We start from the raw sequence: 22887 nt of genomic DNA, 5'->3' as shown, positions 1-22887 counted from the left end.
ACTATCTGCCCCCCGGACTCCATAGCAGAATGGCCTAGCAGAGAGGAATAACTAGACTATGGTTGAAGTAGCTGGAACCATGTTGATTCAAGGAAAGGTAGCTCACACCTTTTGGAGAGAAGCGGTGAGCACTGCAGTCTACACAATGAACCAGGTACTCATCAAGAAGGGTAAGGATAAAACTCCTTATGAGTATTGGACCGGTAAGACACCTGTGGTTAGCTACTTTAGAGTGTTTGGTAGCAAATGTTACATCAAGAGGAGTGAACACCAAAGCAAATTTGATGCAAAATGTGATGAGGGAATATTCCTAGGATATTCCACCAAGAGTAAAGCTCTCAAGTGTTTCAACAATAGGACTCGGAGAATTATTGAAATTATCAATGTGAGAGTTGATGAAACCTCTAAGAAACTGGAGGAAACCGACAATGAGCAAGCTGTAAATGAGCCGTTTACAACCTTCTGGGAACCGGTTGTCAGTCAACCAAGTACCAATAATAGTGTCCCTAAATTGGTGAATGATGATACTGATGAAGACGAGGATGAAGAGGAAAAGCAAGAAGAACCAATCAAGACTATTCCTCGGTATGTCAAGCTGAATCATGATCTTAAGCACATCATAGGAGATAAGGATGCAAGAATCCTTACAAGAAGAAAGATCAGAGAAAACTCATGTATGATCTCTGAATTTGAGCCTAAATCATTCAAAGAGGCTCATAAAGATGAAGACTGGATCAAGGCAATGGAAGAGGAACTTGACCAGATAGAGAGAAATGGTACATGGTCCTTGGTACCCAAACCAGAGCATAAAATGTCATTGGCACCAAATGGGTGTTCAGAAACAAGCTGAATAAGGATGGCACAGTGATTAGGAACAAAGCCAGATTGGTGTGCAAGGGATATGCTCAAGAAGAAGGAGAAGACTATGGAGAAACCTTTACTTCTGTAGCCAGATTAGAAGGAGTTTGTATGCTTCTTGCATATGCAGCTTTTAAAGGCTTCAAAGTATATCAAATGGATGTAAAATCAGCATTCCTAAATGGTGTACTTGAAGAGGCGGTGTATATTGAGCAACCAGATGGGTTTGCCCTATCTGAAGATAGTGACATGGTATGTAGGCTACATAAAGCCTTATATGGTCTAAAGCAAGCACCTAGGGCATGGTATGAGCATCTTCATTCCCATCTTGTGAAGATTGGATTTGAGAGAACAAGTGAATATAGTGATATCTACTTGAAGTCTGAAGGAGATCAGATCCTAATCTGTGAGGTATTTTTTGATGACATTATCTTTGGTGGAGATGACAAGATGAGTCATGAGTTTGTTGATGAGATGAAGGAAGAGTTTGAGATGTAACTCATAGGGGAGATTAAGTTCTTCATTAGACTACAGATCCAACAGATGAAGGATGGAACCTTTATCACTCAGTCCAAGTATGTTAAAGAGGTGTTGAAGACCTTTGGCATGGAAGATAGCAAACCAGTTGGTACACTGATGGTGACCGGTTGTAAACTATCCAAAGAGGATGACTCAGCATTGGTTGATGAGAAGGAATACTGATCAATGATTGGTAAATTGCATTATGTAGTGCATAGTAGACCGGATATTGCACATGCAGTTGGCATTACTGCAAGGTTCTAGAAAAGTCCAAGAGAATCCCTCTTGGTTGCAGTCAAGCGGATTCTTAGGTATCTGAAGGGAACTATTGACTATGGATTGTGGTATCCATATAGCAAGGACTTCAACTTGAAAGTGTTCACAGATGTTGATTGGGCTGGTAATGTAGATGACCAGAAGAGCACAACCAGTGGTGCATTCTTCCTTGGTGGTAGACTGGTCTCATGGATGAGTAAAAAGTAGAGTTGTATCTCTCAGTCTAGAACGGAAGCCGAGTAGGTTGCAGCTTTCATGAACTGCACTCAGACAATTTGGATGAAGCATGTACTGAAAGGCTTCAAAATCCCTGTATCTGAACTGGTATGTATATTTTGTGATAACACAAGTGCTATAAATATTTCAAAGAATCCGGTTTTACATTCTAGAACCAAGCACTTTGAGCTTAAGTATCTTTTCTTGAGGGAAAAGGTTTAGAACAAAGAGATTGCACTGGAGCATGTGTCCAGTAAGGAGCAGTTAGTAGACATATTCACCAAGCCTCTCCCAAAGACTACATTTACACACTTAAGAGGTGAATTAGGGGTACTACCCCTTTAGGAGGTGAACTAAAGGTATATGCTCCACATCAGTCATGTATTGCATAGTCAAATCTTTCTTCAGGATTGATGTGTTGAAGGATGCTACTCCTCAGGGGGAGAAGCATAATGAAATAGGGAAGCTTGTGCCTCCACTTTGGCAATGTTGTCAAAGGGGGAAAAGATGTCAAGCGGAGAAGATATCTGCAGAAATTGGGGGAGAAAATGTGAAGCAGAGAGATATCTTTGTATATTACCATCAATGCCAAAGGGGGAGATTGTTGGCATTATGTGAACCGGTATGTGGACATAATGACATTGTATGTTGTCATTGATGTCAATATGTTGAAGAGGTATGAACCGACATATGTGAGAACCAGTATAACACTATGAACCGGCATATGGTTATGGGAACTGGTACATGGAAGCGTTGTATGACTACCGGTTGGTAGTCTCAACTTCAGGGTTTCCAGTTGAAGCGCTTCAAGCCTGTATGGCTCAATCAATGACATTGTGTGATGAGTTGGCATTGTAATGAAGAACAGATCATGTTGCCACATCAGCCTTATGCGCATGAAGGATCTTGCATAAAGGAGATTATTACTATCTACCTCGGGAATGTGCGAAGTCTGTAAATGATGATAACATGTGATGGGTTATCAACCGCCATAAAATTGGTGGAAAACAAACGATGGAGAATGTCTTGAGATTGGATCAAGACTGTTGCATTCAATATAGTATGATCAACAGTCAGGATTGAACCATTTGAATTCCTTAACCTAATAGGTCTAGGGTTTAGGGTTTATGCTACTTGACCTTTCTGTTGTCCTATAAGGTCGATGTTGTGACTCTTTCAGAGGTTGTTGGCAAAATTTGTGTGTGAGTATCCAAGAGAAGGGATACATGATTCTTGCCAGACCAGAGGAGAGAAGTGATACCTACAGAGTGTAAGTACAGAAGGTGAAGAGGAGCTTAAGCGTATCTGCATTGGCATTGAGTGTTGTTACCAGATCATTGAAATACCTATTGATCTCTAACCACCTCAACAGTTGGAAAATCCCCTAACAGGGTAGCCTTAACCAGCTTGTTGTAAATCCCTTAACAGGGTAACTCAAAGTTATTGAGATCTGGAAAGCTAGAGAGCTCTGGAAATCCTTTAGCTATTGAGTTCTTGAAATCCTCTAACAAGGTACCCTTAATAGGGTTTAACCCTTAACCGAGTATTGTAGCCATCCCTTAACCAGGTGATCTCTAATAGGATCAGTTCCTAGCAGAACCTTTTGTAATGTCTTTAACCAGACAAGGCTTCTAATAGAGCGAACTTCCAAAGAGTTCAACAACAAGCTTGTGGGTATTCATCCCCACCGTGGTTTTTCCCAGTTGGGTTTCCACATGAAAAATATGTGTGTCATATGTGATTCTTTTATCTTGTGATGCTTTGTTATTGCCTGTTAAGCATATGATGGTTCTGTGTTTTATGCTTCTCAATAAAACATGTTGAACTAGCTATTGTGAAGATATGATGATAGATTACCTGTTCATGCATAAGGGTGAAATGGTAGTGTATTTTTGAGTTGAGTGGAAAACTCAGTAAGTAATCTATTTATGATTGTTTTAGTTGTTCTGGGTTTTACCGGTTGCACTATGTTTCAAACCAGTGTCACTGTTTGCCAGTCATTTGGAGTAATTGTTGTTGAACCGGTTTAGGACTGTATTTTGTCTGTACTGATTCACCCCCCCCCCCCCTCTCAGTACCAGTTTGGTACTATTTTCTCATCATTGAGTTATCAGTGACCAACCATAAAGTGAAAACACAAAAGATTGAACAAAATGTACTCGAGGAAAAATCAAGAAAAATAGACCTGAGATCTAGATAGAGGACTCTAAGATATTTTTAAAAATATTTGGTTTTCGAAAAATAAAATTTGGATGTGCAAGATATGACCTTGAAAAGTAAAAATAAAGGCCAACTTTAGAGCTCTAGTATAAAAAAAATTGGTGGAGAATCTGACTAAAACCACCTACAGATTTGGATCGGCACTAAAACTAGCTTTTCGAGGATATCACATTTACACAATTTTAACTCTATATGACCAAGTTATGGAAAAAAAACCAACTACATGTCAATTATGGCTTGGAAGGCTTGAAAGGTTTCCAAAAAAAGATACTTTTTGAAAACAGAAACTTTCTAAAAATGGTAACTTTTTGAGAATAGAAATTATTTAAAAATAGAAACTTTCCAAATAAGGAAACTTTTTAAAAATGAAGTTTTTCCAAAACAATTTAAACGCCCATTTTGCTCCAAAATTTTATTAAAAAAATTATCCTTTCAGATCCACACAAGAAGGAAAACTTGGGGACCCTATAATGCTTCTAAGAAAACAAACCCCTAAAGCTTGAGAAGGGGTTTGTTAAAGCCACACTCGGATACCATATTGGAGTTGATGGTTCAACCCCATAGCTCTCCAAGATCACTTGGAACCAAACACCTATCACAAAAAGAGAGAGATAGAAAGACTATGGAGGCCAAAAATTTGAATAATCCAAAAACATGAATTATAATAACTATCTCAATGATTGAATGAATAATAAAGTTACAATGAATGCTTATAAAGAAAACCTACAAGCTAAAAAAAGAGAAACCCTAGAGAAACCCTAGGTGAGGGTAAAGAAAGATCGTGACATGTTTCCTTGTCACATGACCCAAAAAACTAAAGCGAACATTACCTAAGTAAGCTTAATTCCTATAGTACTAATTACTCCAACGGTTCAAATTTCAGTTATTCTTGCCAACATGTTGGGTTAATTTATAGAACCACCATTTATATATCATTATAACTTGAGAAGAAAAAAATAAAATACCAAATTTCCTATTTAACCAACAGAAACCATAGACCCATTCAAATCTAGTCAAACAATGCATGAGGTTTTGGGTAGCAACAGTGATAGTTCAACAAAAATATTTCAAACTTTTCAAATACACCAGGATGTATGACAAAAGAAATTGATAGTGTTGGTTTTGTTAATCCTAATACAATGATTGAAAAAAATTTGATGCTATGATGTCACAGCTATTGGATAGAATCAATTAAAATATTCCTCAAGAAATTCACAACAACATAGAAAAATTAGACACAAAATGAGGAAACTAATTCTTCAAATCAGCAAGGTAACAATGTGAGACAAACTATAACAATATGTTTTGGTTCAATGTGTAGGCCCCTACAACCCACTTTTCTATGTAGAAATGAGGCTCAAGTTGCTCATGAGACTTTACTTCCATTGGTAGATGAAGTGAAGCATGTCTACATAGAGTATGATAGTCTTCTAGAGGACATTAAGAACCACTTATCATTAAATGAGTACAAGCATCAAGGGAAGAAAAGAGGAGGAAGAGATGGGTAGAGAGAACCAGTGGTATATAGAGAGCTACAATAGGCTTGAGAAAGGTTACTCTTTCTCATTTTGGTAAGAATGACAAATGCACAACTAGAGCTTAGGTTTAGAAGCTAGATAATTATTTGGCTCATAGGACAATGGTTGAGGATGAAGAAAATAAGTTTTCCACACTACACTTGGATGGTATTACATATCACCTTGTTTCATAGAGAAATCACCACATGTGATTGAGGCAACATGATACTATGGATGCGTTCAAAGATTATCAATAATGGTTCTTGATATCACAAATAAGAGGTTGATAGTCCTTTTTCTATGAAAGACATGTATCTCGTTAGATGATGTGTTAAGGCCTTTGATCCACCTAGTTTGCATAATGTTTCAAGGAGGTATAGGAGCCTTAAAATCAATGTCCCAAATAATAAATCCTCAGAAAAACCCATCTAAGATAAAGAGTAGGAAATTCGATAACAAGGAAAATATTCAGCCCAAAGAGCTCTCCTCGAAGGTGGAAGATGACTTCACAAATGAGCTAGGGATGAAAAACATTTATTTAAAATATAGGGAACCATGGTCCCTAGGTCATATGTGTGTGGAAAAGGGAAAAAAATGTCAATTTGAGGCATATTCAACTGATAAATCTAAATCAAAAAAATCATACTAGCAAACTAAAATAGAGGATAGTGAGGAAGAAAAGTTAGCATAATTAGTGTTTGTAGAAGAGAAGGACTCTCTAGTCTCAAAAATAATAATTCATTTAAGTTTAGAGGTTTATTGAAAGGGTAGAAAAATATTGCTCTTATTGGCTTTTCCCACACATAATTTTATTGATGATGACATAGTAGCAAATAGAGGACTCAAAACTACAAGATTTGGAGGATTTAGAATCATGATAGCAATTTGGACACACTATGTCTTGGATGAGGGAGATTCATAAATTGATATTCATTTTGAACACTAAAAAGTCAATGATGACTTTTACATGGTGAACATAAGAGTTGCACAAGTTTTTATTGGTATGTAGTGGCTTCATTCTCTTGGTGAGATCGTCCTAAACCTAAAATCTATGGAGCTAAAATTTTAGAGTGGTGGTAAAATGATAGTGTTTAAAGGAATTTTATAAGAGGGATCCCACATCTCTACATGTAAAATTATTTAGGGAGTATCCAATCATGTGCTAATAGCAAAGCCACAACAAAGAGGTAATGATGATTTTTAGATTTTGGATAATCTTCTTTTTGACATGGATGTGGAGTTTTCATTTCATAATCTTCATTTGAGATGCATGTTGATGGTTTAGGGAAGAATAGGTTCTTAATGATATTTTTCTTCCTATAATGGATCATAATGGATTGGATCATTATGACATGATGGGTGACTTTGTGGATTCGCCACAAGGAGAGAAGTACTATGGCACCTTAGAGGTTGATGGACTTTTGTTTGGTGAAGCCTTTTTGGGGTTGAGTATCCATGTCTAGGATCATTTTCATGGGTTGTTGGGAATTATATTTGATGTGAGAGACATACCATGGGAGGTTATGGATCTAAAAGATTAAAGAAATGCTTTATTTATCTCTAATTACAATCATTTTATGAGCCCATTTGTGTTCATACAAGTGAATTGGAGAGAATTTGTTAACAAAATTTGGATCTCTTATGTGTTGATAACTCATGGAAGTGAGTTTGTAGCCAAGGGAATTATCATAAATCTCATTTTGGCAAAGGATTTTTAGTATTGTAACGATCATTCTTCTGGGGTCTTGAATTTTGAAAATCCACTCTAGAACAACTACATATTTGAGCATCTTTTAGATAATTCAGGCTCCTGGCAAGGTTATTTTTTGTTTTCATGTGAATGGGACAAGTGTTGCAGCTAACCAAGTTCATTGTTGGATGGTTATTTGGGCATCAATTAGTGTATGCCTCTTATTCAACTTGCACTTATGGATGGGACAATAGGTTAAATTACAATGACAACCATTATGTTGAAGTGCGGGTTATTGAGGATGAGAATTTAATATTTACTTTCTTGAGTTTGTACCTATGGTACCTTAGATTTTGACTATAAAGAATAGATTTTTAAGGAGTTGGTTGAGTTTTTTTAGTGTTTGGGTGCTCTTCTTATAGGAGGATTTCAAAAGATCATGTGTGCAAGAGTCCAATAGTTTAGTGTTTTGAGCATATGGAGCTACAAATACCTTAGACTTATTTGGGATCCTAGAGTCTCATTGATTTTAATCCAAGATCAATTAGTTTATGAGATTGCATTGCTTGGGGACAAGCAATCTTTTTGGAGGGAAGACTGTAATGCCTTCATTTTTATGTCATCTTGTTCTATGAGCATCGGCTAGTTTATAGGGTTTTTTGTAGGTTTATGATGCAATGGGAAACTTCAAATGTTCTTGGTGATCTCACTTCTCAGTTATAGTGGGTTTAAATAGTAGTTTAAATCTATAGTAAGTGCTCATTGGCATCAATCTTTCTAGGTTTTACTAGATTTTTTGTTGGGAATTGACACTCATCCAATGGATTTTTGTGCATAGATAATGGTTTAGGGTTGTCATTGATGGCAATTCTCCTTGGAAATCCTATCTGGTAGTCATGGTTTTGGGTAACCCGTGGAGAAAGTGATCTGGTAATCTATCTCTAGTATCTCAGGTTAGCAAAGCACTTTTGGTCTGAAATCTTTCCAGTGATTGCAATGTTTAAATTCATGCATGGGATGATAGAGACTTCCATAATGTAATTGAACATTTGGTTCTAGGCAGTGTGTCTGAATGCGAGTGAATTCCCCTTATGTAATATTTATGTACTCCTAACCATAGTATATGAATATTGTGGGTTCCAATCTCACCGTGGTTTTTCCCTTTTTGGTTTCCACATAAAAATCCTAGTGTTATGATTTTGTGGTTAATTATCTTGTGTGTCATGCCCAAAATTTAGGGTAAGAACGGAATAATTTTTTTTTTAAAGACCATAACTTAGAACATTAAATTGACTAATTTGAGATACTCTACATGTTTTGTCTTAACTACGTTTAGAATTAACTTTGCCTACTAACTTTAATAAATGAAAATAATTTAAAAATTAAATGCGAATAACAATGGACTAGCTTTATTGTTGCTCAGTCTATTTAATTTAAAACCTCTATCTATTAATTTTTAAATAAATATTAATTTTCATTGATATTCAGTTCATAAGCGTCTCAATCTATTTAAATTTAAAATAAATATTAACCTCATTAATATTTATTTCATGGACATCTTAATCTATTTAAATTCAAAAATTAATAATTAACTTCGTTAATATTTAAACACATCTCTACCCATATAAATTTAAAATGTTAAATATTAGCTTCCTTTAATATTTAAATCAACTCCGCCTATTTAAATTTAAGATTAAATATTTCTTCTTGAATATTAAATTCATCAACATCTTTTTTTGTTTTAAAATGGTATATTACCACTATAAATATTTATATATATATATATATATATATATATATTAAATATAATAGTATACAATTAAGTCTAAAGGGCTTACCCATGCAAACCCTAATCCCTTATTTAATCTAATAAATAAGAGTCCTTATTTTATTCTAACAAGCATCATCCATGTTTTACCCTAGCCCTAACTAGGCTAGGGTTTTCTCTTTTTTTTTCCTTGGTTGTGCAGGGCCGAAGGCAAAATGGCGGTGGCCATGGCAAAGGGCGGGGTTTCTGTCTTTTATTGGGTGCACATTACATACAGGGGGGAAAAGGGCGGCGGTGTCCCCATAACCGCCGCTCACTGTGGGTTCCACAGTGGCGGGAACCATTGTGGCCGCCCACAGTGGCGGCCCCTAGGTCATCCACTATGGATGCCACAGTGGCGGCCTAGGCCGCGCCACCCACTGTGTGGACCACAATGGTTCGGCTTCCCAGCTGGCCACTGTGCTTCGCACAGTGCACTCTGTTGGGCCCGTCCCCAACCCCCGTTTCAAAAAATATATATATATTTTTTTAAAATATCTTTTGTTAAATTAAATTTTTTTTGTAGTTTTTTTTTTTTTTTTATAATTTTTTTTTGTATGGGTTTATATTATATATATATGTATGTATATATATTTATATGTATGCTTGTATATATAAATATACATATATATATATATATATATATATATATATATATATAATGGATGTATAAAATGCATAATGTTTTGGCCAATTTACTTTGCAATTATAGATTTTAGTTATATATATATGTTTTTGAAACCCTTAGATTATTTCAAGTACTCAGATTTTTATCACTGTTTATTATTATAGGCATGAATATGAGTTTGCTAAAATCTAAGGTAGGAAAAGAAAATATATAACTATAGGTTTATCTCCTGCAATTAATTAATGGCAGACTTAAATAAATTTGTACCGCACTATATAATATTGTTTTTACTATTTATTTTTTTAACAATAGTTAGCCTATTTAACTTTAGATTTGCTTTCTACACAAAAGTAATTAACAGAATTTATTGAATTTTAAACAACAATTATAGGACTAGGAACTATTTAAATCAACTATCTATTTTTCTAGATTTCTATTTCTGCAACTAAGTAAATTCCAGAAAACAATAAATTAAATAGCAACTTAATAAATCTAGAATTTATTAAATTAAAACTATAGAAATAGAAAAGAAATACTTTAGATTTTATTTCTGCAATTAATTATGAAATTTTATTTTCTACAACTATAATTATCTAGAATCCATAAACTTAGATCAAGCAATTTGGAAGAATAAACTGCAATATTCACATTCAAAGCAACATGCATACACTCATTAAATTCTTTCTTTATTCCCTGGATTTATTTCACAAGCATATAGGGGTAAAATAAATTCAATTGCTTTTCTATTTTTTTTTAATATGCACAATAATCATTAAAATTCAGAAAACAACACTTTAGAAAACTGAATCCAGATTTATTCATTTCTGCTTTTGCAATATAGCAACTAAACTATTACATTTCTAGGAATTTCTTTAAAAGACACTATAGACATTATACAAATAGGTCACTCAAATGAGGACATTTTAAATCAGAATATTACATATTTCCAAAAGGATTCTGTAACAAATAATTTCATCAAACTTCCACTTGTCCTAATCCCTTGCTTCCAACAACCTGCAAATAAGATCAAGGATATGACCATGGAGTGCTCACCTCCCAGCCTAGGCTAACTAGTAGCCACCCCTGAGCTCGGAGAACCAAACCCTAGATGAGAAACAAACATGCAAACACAAAAGGGACATAAAGCACACAAATTCAAACACACTCCCATCCCGGCTACACTGCACCACACTTTGGTGATGACTTTTTTAAGGGTGGTAGTGGACCAATACCCTGAGGAGAACTGCAAGTATGGAAAACATGTAGCCACCTCATGGCACACCAAATACATCAAGAATAGAAACCCCTTATTCCTTATGCCCCCCAAGGCATTCAAGCCTTATTTCCCTCCTTATGACCCCCATTGCACAAACAAGCCATGCAACAAGGGTCACACAAAATCTCTTGTGATCGCTCTCATAATGAGAGTCTCTCACTCGAGGGTTGTCACTTCTACCACCCACAAGATCCTCCTCTCTCCCAAGAGTAGGAGGTCTTGATGACTCCCAAAAAAAACACATGCAATACATAACACAAAATACCAAATGAAATTCCCAAAAGAACATACGAGGAAGCAAATCTTTTACACCAACATATTTTCAAAACACATGCAAAAAGAAACCATTTAAGAAGAATGCAACCAACCTTAATCTGCCCAAAGGTAGGTTAGTTTTGTTGAGGATGAGCAGCCCAATTCCATGGTTCTTCTCCTTCTACCCTTAGCCAAAATTCTCTATTCCAAATCTGGTCTATTCTTTTCAAAATTTCTTGTCTCCAAAAATGGAGAGTGTGTGATTACCCACAAATTTTCTAATTCTTGCTTAAGAAGCCCATTGTGAGAGTTCTCACAAGTTTCTAAAAACTAAGGAGGAAGGTAAGATAGAATGGGAAAGGGAACTCTCATTCGAAAAGGAAAGTTTACAACTAGGTTCAATCTTCTAATTTCAATTTTCGCACAACTCAGAAAAGTCAATTTTTAGGGTGCCTAAAAGGTCACTTGGGAGTAGAAACTTGCCTTAAATTATCCCTAACCCTTAGGTATACCTTATGGGCTTTAGGAAACCCTATTAAACTACCCCTAGGTGTTCATTTAACCCTTTTTAAACCCCTCTGAAGTTTATTTTCGGGTCAAACCTATGTTGACCATCCCAAAGATTCTTTACCCAAGGTATTTATGACATCACGTTACATTAATTGAAAACAACTATAGTTGAACACTTTCCCACCAAGAGACAAAAATAAAAATTCAAACTTAAATCCACACGTGTCAAGTGACACAAAGAAAACACTTTTACAATTTAATACATGAAATCGTCTCTTGTGGATTTTACACAAATCAATTAATTAACACTTAACACACATGCATCATATACTGTTACAAATAAAATACAACACAAATGGGGTGTTGTCTTTCCAAATAGACAAACCCTGGCTTATGAACATACATAGGTCTAGGTTTGGTTCTCCGTAATATTTCCATGGTCACATGGATAACTTCCTATGCATCTCAATTTACACATTAGTAACTTTCAAATATTCGCAAATAATATAAATTACAGGAATAATAATACACATCATCACTTGCATACATTTTCCATCTAAACAATATAAATACATCTTTTATCCAAGCAATTTCACATAAGCAATTCATCCTAATTCTCATAATGTTGATCCACACTTAAACATACATCATAATTCTATTATCATAGTAAAGTCTTGCAATTTCAATAACACCATTTATCATAGCAAATTCATCTTATTCAAAAATCATGTAGTGTTCTATCTCATAAAGCATATAAATAAATCATCCATATAGAGAAATGTTATCCAAATCATGAAATCATATAAGTTCTAAATCCAAAATGCATCAAAATAAAGTATCCGTAATAGTCTCAATATAAAAACCACTGAAATGTCAGACTGAGTCGAGGTGAGGCCTCACATTGTGTTTCTGCATTTTATTTTCTTGTTTTTGCTTCCAGTGGTCAAAGAATAAGTTTGAAAGATTATTTATCAATAGAACACCGATTCACCTCCCCACCCCTCTCCTTAGTGTTCCTTGATTCCAACATTTTTATGTTTGGTCCTTAAAGAAAACTACTATTTATAGTAAGTTACATGATGCAAATCTTTCTAGGCATGTTCTCTGTGGTCCTCAAAGAACAATGCTATTTATAATAAGTTATTGCATGGCACTAATATATCTAGGTTTCTTATCTTTGGTTCTCAAAGAAAATCACTATTTTTAGTAGTGCTCATGTCAACATCAGTTATCATATTTCAACTTTAGTTGGTTCCAACTTGTTCGATTCTCCATGTATGGTGTGTTGGTGAGTTTTCATAAGGTGGTGGAAATTATTTTAGTATTTTCACTTAAGCGCTTTAAAAGTGAATTTTTAACATTTAACTTAAGTGAAGTAATATTTCAAAAAGTGTCTCCAATTGGGATGCCTACGTTATGGGAGACATAAGTTGTTTTTAAAAGTTATGTAGGGGCCTTTTTCAAGGGAATATTATATTTGAATATTTGAATTTACTTTACTTTCTCCCTCAAGGTCTATATATTGGGATTTGGGCTCTCATTCTCACATTGGGAATTTACACACATCAAAATATTGTCAAAATAAACATTGAAATTTCTTAGTATTGTTGGGTATGGTAATTATCTACAATTTGTCTAATTTGGTGGTGAAAGACCCACCCTTGTTGGTTATTGCTTCTAATATCAAAATATGTTGATTTTTTGAGTTTTGGTGAGGCAATTTTGGTGAAGAATGAACATCATTTTAAGATTTTTGGCATGTAATGTTATTTTTTATTATTTTTGTTTGAGTTTGTGAATTTTGTGTTGGTTGTACATTTTCAGCCATTTTAAGACCCACTTTTTTACTTATAGTTCCTAGAATAAGACATATTTCCTTATGGGTATTGTTACAATGGCTTTTTTAGGTGATGAAGAAACATAAGTTATTTGAAATCATTGATCAATATTTGAATTTTCTAAATTGGTCTCCCCAAGGATAGGGTTGTACACCTCTTATAAAGGCATGTAGTGTTTTTAAAAGGCTATCAATTTTCTATTTGAAAGTTGTAATTCATCATTTTTTAAGCATTGATGAGTCAAGAAGAAGGATCCAATGTTGGTTTGTCATTTTGGTGGTGGAAATAATTTAAAATAACTTTTACCTAGTTACCTAAGAATTTCAATGCCATTTTTTGTGAAGTGCAAAAATTTATTGAGTGCATTTTTAGACCTTGGAAATATTGGGAGAACCTTGCAAAAATATACTTCAGTTCGATTCTCACAAAGGAAGCTTGGTTAATGGAAGGGACAAAGTTTGGAGCAACATTTCTAAGCCTTTGAAGAGCATTAAGGAGTGATTCTTGATCAATATTGACTTAAATCTGCCTTCATTTGGGTTTGTTAAATATCTACATATTTGTAATTCATCTTATTTCCATAATATATGGGTTGTGCTTATTATAGACTTTATGGTGGACATATTATTTAATGCATATTGGTTTATCATATCTTTCCTATGTGATGTGCTCTATGAATGTTCATTAAATGTTTAATACACAAAACAAATAAATTATTTGTTCAATTATCCATTTCCTATTGTCACTCAAATTTACAAAGTATGCTGAAAAAATATTAGGGGGATATATTACAAATTCACTACTAATCACTTGGTTTTGGATTGTTATCTCTCACATAAAAATGGTACTACTTTGTTGAATAATGCTAATGATGATCACTTAACTATTGTGAATTCAACTTTAGATGACGGATCCTCCCAAGATTCTAATGAATATCTTGCTTCTAGTTGGCTATGTCATACCCTAAGGTTCATGTTGAGGTTACTATTGCTACCTATTCTACTCCTATGGCATTGGTTGCTTTCTCTTAGCTTAAATCATTTCAAGTGGTTAATGATTTCCTTTCACCTAGTCATCCTGTTGCTTCCCCTTTGTTGGGTATTGGTCCTCTACAAGGGTGGTTACCTATTTTTTCCCCTTGTTGGAAATTAGATGATAGTATGTCATGGACCATAGTTTGTAGGAGTAAATATCCTTCTACTTCATCCCACACTATTTATTGTGTTGTGGACTAAAAAAGAATAGTATAACGTCAAGACCCTTGTTTCCCATTGGTTCTTTGCTCTAGTCAAAAGCATGTCTTTAGATGGTTTTCCTAGCCACACTACTCATGAGACTAGCCTTGATTATCTTTAAGATTGTCTTTATTGTAATAGTTTGAGCCCTTTCATGTGCTTATCTAATCAAAACTTGATTATTTTTTTCAAAATTATAGATACTAAAAAAATGATTATACAATGTGCATCTTTTATAATTTTTTGATAAATTGTAAATGATACAAAATAAAATTATTACATGCATGAATTATGAACTGAGAGAGAAAACATATATAATTAATGCTAAAACTCTTAAAATGACCTAATAAGAGACTTTATTAGATAGGTATTGTTTCATTGAATATGTGGATGTGTTAGGGGATTTGAAACTTCATTCTTTACAATAAAATTGTGTTTAAGAATATTGTAACAAATAGCTTGTGATGATCCTAATATCATATATTCCTAATTCTAATAAGTTAATCACTCGAGGCATGGTTACCACTGACATAATATTAGTTTATACACTACTCCCTCTTGATTAAGATGAAGAGTCATGCCCCTACATAGCTAAGCAACCTATCAACAAGGAAGAGAACTCTCTCAAACATCATCAAATATTGAACTTGTATATTATAATATCATTATTGGAGGTGACACCCTCAAATTGGTTTGCTATAGTTCTGAAATTTTTATAAATACTTCCAAGACATATTATAACAATTTTTTATCAACATTTTTGTTTCCATCATAAATTCTAAACCAGTGAAAATTTGGATCTATTTTTTTCTAGACTTTGAGGAATGTATTAGATAACATCTTAAAATAAAATTTAAACATTGAAAGTATGCAATATGGAAGTTAGTGATATTTTACTAGAATTTTTGTAAAATTTCTTTATAGGCCACAACTTTTGGGTTTATTTTTAATTTACATTTTTTAAAGCTTATCAAAATTAGACATGGTTAGTTGTTTTTAAATCATTGTTAGACATAAAATAAGTCCTTTAGTTTAGTTGTCAAACTTTAGTCAACATTCTCATTAAATTTTTTGTATAGGTTACAAGTTTTGAATAATTTTTTTAAACGTTACATTTTAGAAATCTAATAAAAAAAATGAGGTAGGATTGGTTCTTTAATTTATTTATTTTAAGTGTTGGGTAAACTTTTTAACATGACTAGTGATATTGGCACAACATGCCCTATGGTGCCACATGAGGTCACAAACGGGGGACCTCATCCCCATTTATTAGAGTTGAGGCTCAAACCCTTGAGCACATTAGATCAGTGAAGGCACAAGCTTGTGATCACAATGGTCTAGTAGGGGTTTGAACCTTGGTGGCCACAAAAACAACACCACCACTTAACTAACACACTATGGGAAGAACCCCTTTTAAATTTTATTGTTATATATAAAATGTATTCCTTAATTTAATGGTCCAAGTTGGGTCCAAACTTAAACATCAAATCCTCTCATGCCAAATACTTTCCTACCTTAATAAATCTCAAAATAAAAACATAATTGGAGCCATGTAATATTTAGGATTAGAGGACCTTTTTATATATACAAAATATAAGGACCCATTTTATTTTCAACCACCTAAAATTGAGGAAAGAATTCCACTAGGGTATGAAAAAATGGTACATTTCATTGAAGATAAAATGCTTGACCCATTTATAAAAAATTTAAATGAGGGTTTAGAGAATATTAAAAAAGAATTATCGATTTCTCTTTCCAGAGATGGAGTGGAGAAGGAGGAGGCTAGGGCTTCACCTGAGGGAGTTTCAAAATTTTCAAAATTTTCAGGGTTTTTCAGGAGTTTCGAGCTAAGAAGGATGACTTTCAGGAGCGAAGATTTGCAGACCAGGGACCTCTACAGAACTTCTCACAGGCACGACCTAGAAAACGGCCTTGGCAAAACCCAAAAAAGGCTTGGGAGGATCAGGATAGGTTTTTTCACTCTGACGCGAAATGGGGGGATGAAGGAGCAGATGGAAATCCTAAATATCTAAGAAATGGGGGACCCATAAACCAAGGACATTACAGAACAGAGTATGGACCGAAAACAATGCCGTAGCACTACCAAGAGAAAGAATGGCATCTGAAAAGGAATGCTCAAAAGAAGTGAAAGTCTCCAGATCAGAAAGAAAGTAGGAAAATAGAGAAAATAGCTTTGATGATAGATAATAAAAGCTGGAACAACTCGGTTTCATTTTTCCGGGTGAGGGGTTTTTTTGTTAAATGCTTTGGGGATTGGCCGATGGTGGGAAAGTTGAAGAATTGGTGCACTAAAACCTAGAAATGCAATATCGAGCTTAAAACCCTCCCAAATGGTTTTTTATTGGTAATAACCGAGGATAGTAAGGATAAGCATGAAATATTAAATAATGGGCCCTTTTTCATGAGTGGAAGGGGTCTCTACATTAGGGATTGGGAGCCAAATTTCAACCCAGTGATAGCCCTAATCGAAATAGTTCGTGTCTGGCTCATATTATATAATCTACCCAGAGAATACTAGAATGAGGAGTTTTTTAAAGCATTAGGGAATAAACTGGGGTTCTTCATCCGAGCGGATGAAGCCATTAAGGCCAAAGACTTTAGCATGTACGCATGAATATGTACTAGCTGGAAACCCCACTATCCACTTCCTGAACAAGTGGAGATCATTACAAATGCAGGACAATGGCTCCAAAAAATAGAAATGGAGGAGTCTAACGAAACCTGTCAGCTTTGTAAAAAAGAAGGGCATTCGAAGGAGACATGCCTTATAGGCCTTAAAGGGAAAGCAGTGGAGATAATGATAGAAGATGAGGTGACCTTTTTCGCAAGCAAGGCTGATAGATGTGAGGGAATGGGACCCCTTGAGGATGAGATCCAAACCATTCAGAACCATGTACTGCAGGGGGAGGCTTTGAAGACTCCCATCTCCACCACCCTGGAAGCAAAGGAGAATGATACAGAAGATGACATTCTCAACAAGCACAGGGAGGCTACAGAATGGGTGGAAGAAGCCATTACAAGAGTTGATAAAGCAGTGAATATCCTGGATGAGGTTAATGTCAGGACCTCTCCTCCTGCGGATGTAGGTATTAGTGTGGAGCCGAATCAGCCTTCAGAGAAGGAAATGGGTTCAAGGTTGGATTATGAGGAAGTCAAAGATAGTAGAGAGTTGGAGGGTGAGGAGGAGGATGACGAATGGGGATGGATGGATGAGGAAGACATTATGGAAATAAGAACCATAGAGCAATCGGAACCAACTTGTACTAAGATATGATTAGGAGAAAAGAGATCGAGAGCAGAAATTCAAACCAATTCAAAATTGCAATGGCTGGTAGTGGGAAAGGCCAAAGTAAACTGACAGTAGGGAAGGGAGTTACCCTTCTTGAAGGACAATGAAAATCATATCCTGGAATGTCAGGGGATGCAATGCCCCTGATAAGCGTTGATTGATCAAGCAAGGCTTGGATCAATTACGGCCAGATGTTTTTTTCCTTCAAGAAACAAAGTTGGACAATGGGGAAGAGAAGTCTCTTTTGGGATCTTGGAAGAAGGAGCTTTGAGAGGTCTGGGTATCCTCTAGAATGTAAATATTCATAAGGTGGAGGAAGGTTTGGCCTCCAATATGTGGCAGGTATGTAAGTTCCACTCTTACCCTCTCAATGTTGATTTCACAGTAATCAATGTTTATGGACCGTGTAAATCCGGGCTGCAAAAAGGTTTTTGGAGATCCTTGTCCTCCCTCATTCGGGATCTGGAAGGGAGTCTCTTAATCATTAGGGGGGATTTCAATGCTATTTTGGAGCTGAGTGATAAACTGGGGGGCAAGGGTGAAATTCCTGTGAACCTTCCACACTTTCAAAATTTTGTGATAGAAAATGGACTAAGAGAAATCAAGTCCAAGGAAGGCCATTTTACGTGGTCAAATCGTAGGATCTCTGGACAGCATGTTGCAGAGAAGCTAGATAGGTTTTTCTTAGGAGGGCCCTAGGCGGAAACCAATCTTCTTTTTGCCTCAATTATCCATCCAGTGGTTGCCTCGGACCACTTACCTGTTGAACTATCTATAACCTTTGATGGCCCCCCCATTAGATGCCCCTTTAAATTTGAGAAAATGTGGTTGAGGGATCAAAGCTTGAGGGATTTAATCAATGGTTGGTGGTCGAGGGCTCCGAAGGTGAGTGGAACTAAGGCTTTCATTTTTGTTAAGAAGCTGTAGTTCATCAAGTCTAAAATTAAAGAATGGAATCGAGTGAAGTTTGGCAATATTTTTGCTAACAAAAGAGAATTGGAGGACAGATTAGCAAGCTTGCAAGAAGACATCATTCAAATGGGGATGACATCAGAGAAATTTTTGTAGGAACAAGAACTTAAAGGACAATATATTGAATTGTTAGCTCGAGAGGAGGTTTTTTGGAGGCAAAAATTGAGAGTGTTGGCTTAAGGAAGGGGATAGAAACACTAAATTCTTTCACAACTCGGTAAAGGCAAAAAGATCTAGGAACAAAATCATGACCATCCTCAATAGAGAGAATGTAGTACTAGACAAAATGGATGATATCAATAAAGAAGCAGTAGATTTCTTTCTATCTTTATTATCTAAGGATAAGGATCCCGAGTTGGAACAGCAACAAGAAGGGTTGAATGTTATCCCAGAGTTGATAACAGATGCACAAAATCAGACACTGATGAAACCAATTCAATTTCAGGAGGTGAGAGATGCGGTTTTCAGTATGGAAGGGGATAAAGCACCTGGGCCGAATGGTTTCCTAGCCTTTTCTATCAAACTTTATGGGAAATTGTAGGTGTAGAGGTTTGGGAAGTAGTGGAGGAATCTCGATGTAGGGCGAGTGTGGCAAAGGAGTTTAACTGCACACTCATTGCCCTTATTCCCAAGGTGGAGCATCCTACTAGATTCAGCGAATTTCGACCAATTTCCTTGTGCAACACCATCTACAAAGTCATTTCTAAAGTGATGTCTAATAGATTAAAACCATTACTAAGCCTGATTATCTCAGATGAGCAGAGTGGCTTCGTTCCAGGCAGATCGATTGTGGAAGGGATAATCATAGCACATGAGGCAATTCACACAGTCTGCCAAGCGAAGGTGGATCGAATGATGATTAAATTAGACATTAGAAAAGCTTATGACATGGTGGATAGGGAATTTATTATCTAGGTTTTGCAGAGATTTGGGTTCTCCAAAGAATGGATTAGTTGGATAAGGGCTTGCATAGAAGGGGTGTGGACTTCTATTTTGGTTAATGGTAGCCCTCAAGGCTTCTTTCAAACCTCACGGGGTCTTAGACAAGGGGACCCATTATCGCCCTTCCTATTCATTATTCTAGCAGAAGTACTGGGAAGATTAATTTGTTCATAGCAATGGCAAGGGAGATGGAAAGGCATCAAAATTGTGGAAGGGATGGACCCAGTGACTAACCAGTGATTTGCGGATGATACTCTACTCTACAGACAGTCCTCACTTGAAGAGGCCTGAGTAATGAGAAAAACTTTAGATGTCTTCTGCAAAGCAAGTGGCCAGCAAGTTAATTGGTCCAAATTGGAAGCTATATTCTTTAATACAGAGATAGGCAGACAACAAGTAATTTCAAACATCTTAGGGGTTAGAATGGGGACCCTACAGGGAAAATTTTTGGGTACCCCCCTGTTCAGTGGTAGGAACAATCTGAGCCTATGGAATAATCTCATTAATGCTTGTGGAAACTGATTAGAAGGTTGGAAAAGCAAATGTCTTTCGCTATCTGGGCAGATCATGCTACTTAAAGCGCTTCTTTTGGCTCTTCCCATTTTCTCCATGATAGCCCTCAAGATTTCGGATAAAGTGATAAATTTTATTAACAGGGGAATGAGAAATTTTTTGTGGAATGGCAAAGAGGCAAGTGACAAAATTCCTTTAGTAGCTTGGGACAAAGTCTATCAAGACAAACAGGCAGGGGGAGTAGGACTGAGAAACTGGAAACTGTTAAATGAAGCTATGGGGGCAAAAGTGCTTTGGTAGATCTACGATAAGCCAAACCAGAAATGGGCTCAAATTCTAAAGCATAAATATCTAGACCAGATGAGCAGAGAATGAATTTTCACAATTTTAGCTTTGCCAAAAGAATCGGCCATTTGGAATTTTATTTCCTCATGCAAACATGTTATCACTGAACATCTCACCTGGGAAATTGGTAATAGGACGATGGCCAATTTCTGGACAGATTCATGGGAAGGGAGACCAGCTCTTTCAAATAGACAAGATATTGAGAATATTAGACAGGTGACCAATTATCAATGGGGAGAGAAGGTAGGGGATTTTCTCTTAAAGAAGAGATCACAAGGGGTTGATGTGTGTGAATGGAAAGAGGTAGATAATTTACCTTTACCAACAAATCAGAAGGAGATTCTAAAGAAAATCTTGCAGGAGTACACTCCCATGCTATCTGCAAAGGAGGACACTATGAGATGGTGTGGCTCAAAATCGGGATAGTACTCGGTAAAGATTGGATACAATATCCTTGTCAAAATGGAGGAAAAAAAGGAGTGGCCTCTCAAGTTGCTATGGAGTTCTCCAATTCTTCCAAAGGTAGGAGTCTTTACCTGGCTTGCACTGAAAAAATCAATCCTAACAGGTGAAAGACTGGGCAGATTAAGGTTCTTGGGCACTTTCAGATGTGTAATGTGTAAGAAGGCAAAGGAATCCCTGGACCACTTGCTCTTACAATGTGAGGAAGCACAAATGCTATGGAAATTCCTTTTAGGGAAGTTAGGCTGGCAAACTCCCCTTCATAACTCAGTCTTTGAACTTCTCTCTAGTTGGAATATACCGATTTGCAGATCAGTCTTCTCTAGTGTCTGGTTAGTGGCGTCATCTCTAGTAATATGGGAGATTTGGAAGGAAAGGAACAGAAGGATTTTCCAAGAGAAAGAGGAATCGTCGGCAAGTTTTTTATCAAGGGTTGAAAGAGAAATCTCAGAATTAGTGTCAGTGGCAGCTAGAAATCATAATTTAACAAAATATCCTTATTCCAGTGAAGACAAATTTATCCATGCAAACTGGCCGCTTGTGAACTGCCAACCTGTTAATGGGTCCTAGAGGGTTAGTCCCCTATCCGAACCAACAAAAGACGAGGCTAAATGGGAACCGCCATCTAAGGAGTGGATTAAAATCAACTTTGACAGGGCATCCAGGGGAAACCCGAGTATCTCCAAAGTGGGAGTAGTTGCAAGAGATGATAAGGGGATTATCCTATTCAAGGGGGCTCGGTGACTTCAGAATGGGACAAACAATGAAGCGGAAGCACAGGCGGCACTAATGGCTACGGAATTGCCTATTAACATGAAAGTGTCAAAACTACATTTGGAAGGGGATTCCCAAGTAGTTATCAATGCAATAGCGAAAGGTAACACCCGCTCTTGGAAACTATCTCATTGGGTGGAGATAAAATGCGAAAAACTTGCCTCATTTGAAGCTTTTCGGGTCTCCCATGTCAGGAGAGGTGCTAATGTAGTGGTGGATCTCCTCTCAAATGCTAGATGTGATATGTCAGACCAAGTGGCCAAATGGTGGAAGGGTAATGGTAGTGTTTGGAAGTGGTATTAATGCAGTTCGTGAAGTGCCAAACTAGCAAGCACGCTAGACGGCTCGCAAGGCTGAGTACTTGATATCACTGGCTTTGTAATTAATGTGGCAGTTCAAAAGCATAAAATATTGGTTCGAGACAATGGCAGAGGGCAAGAAATCTACTGTGGAATATCTTTCCATTTATTTCACAGATTATGCATTTATATCCCACCGCAAACGATGGTGGATTTATAACCAATTTGAATATTGTGCATTGTATTTGCCAAAAACCGGATTAATGAAGCTTGTTTGTGTCTTTGTAGTTTAGTTCTCTGGTTTTAACAGGTTTCAAGCAGTTTTTAATGGAGGCAAATTTCACACTCCAAACAAAGAAGAAATTGGTCCCATTCCTGGGAACAGTTTTGGACAAACGTCTACAGGGTCTCTTCAAATACAAGAA

This window comes from Cryptomeria japonica, chromosome 7 (assembly GCF_030272615.1).
Source record: "Cryptomeria japonica chromosome 7, Sugi_1.0, whole genome shotgun sequence".
NCBI lineage: Eukaryota > Viridiplantae > Streptophyta > Pinopsida > Cupressales > Cupressaceae > Cryptomeria > Cryptomeria japonica.
The sequence above is the reverse complement of the archived record's forward strand: the minus strand, read 5'-3'. Positions refer to the sequence as shown.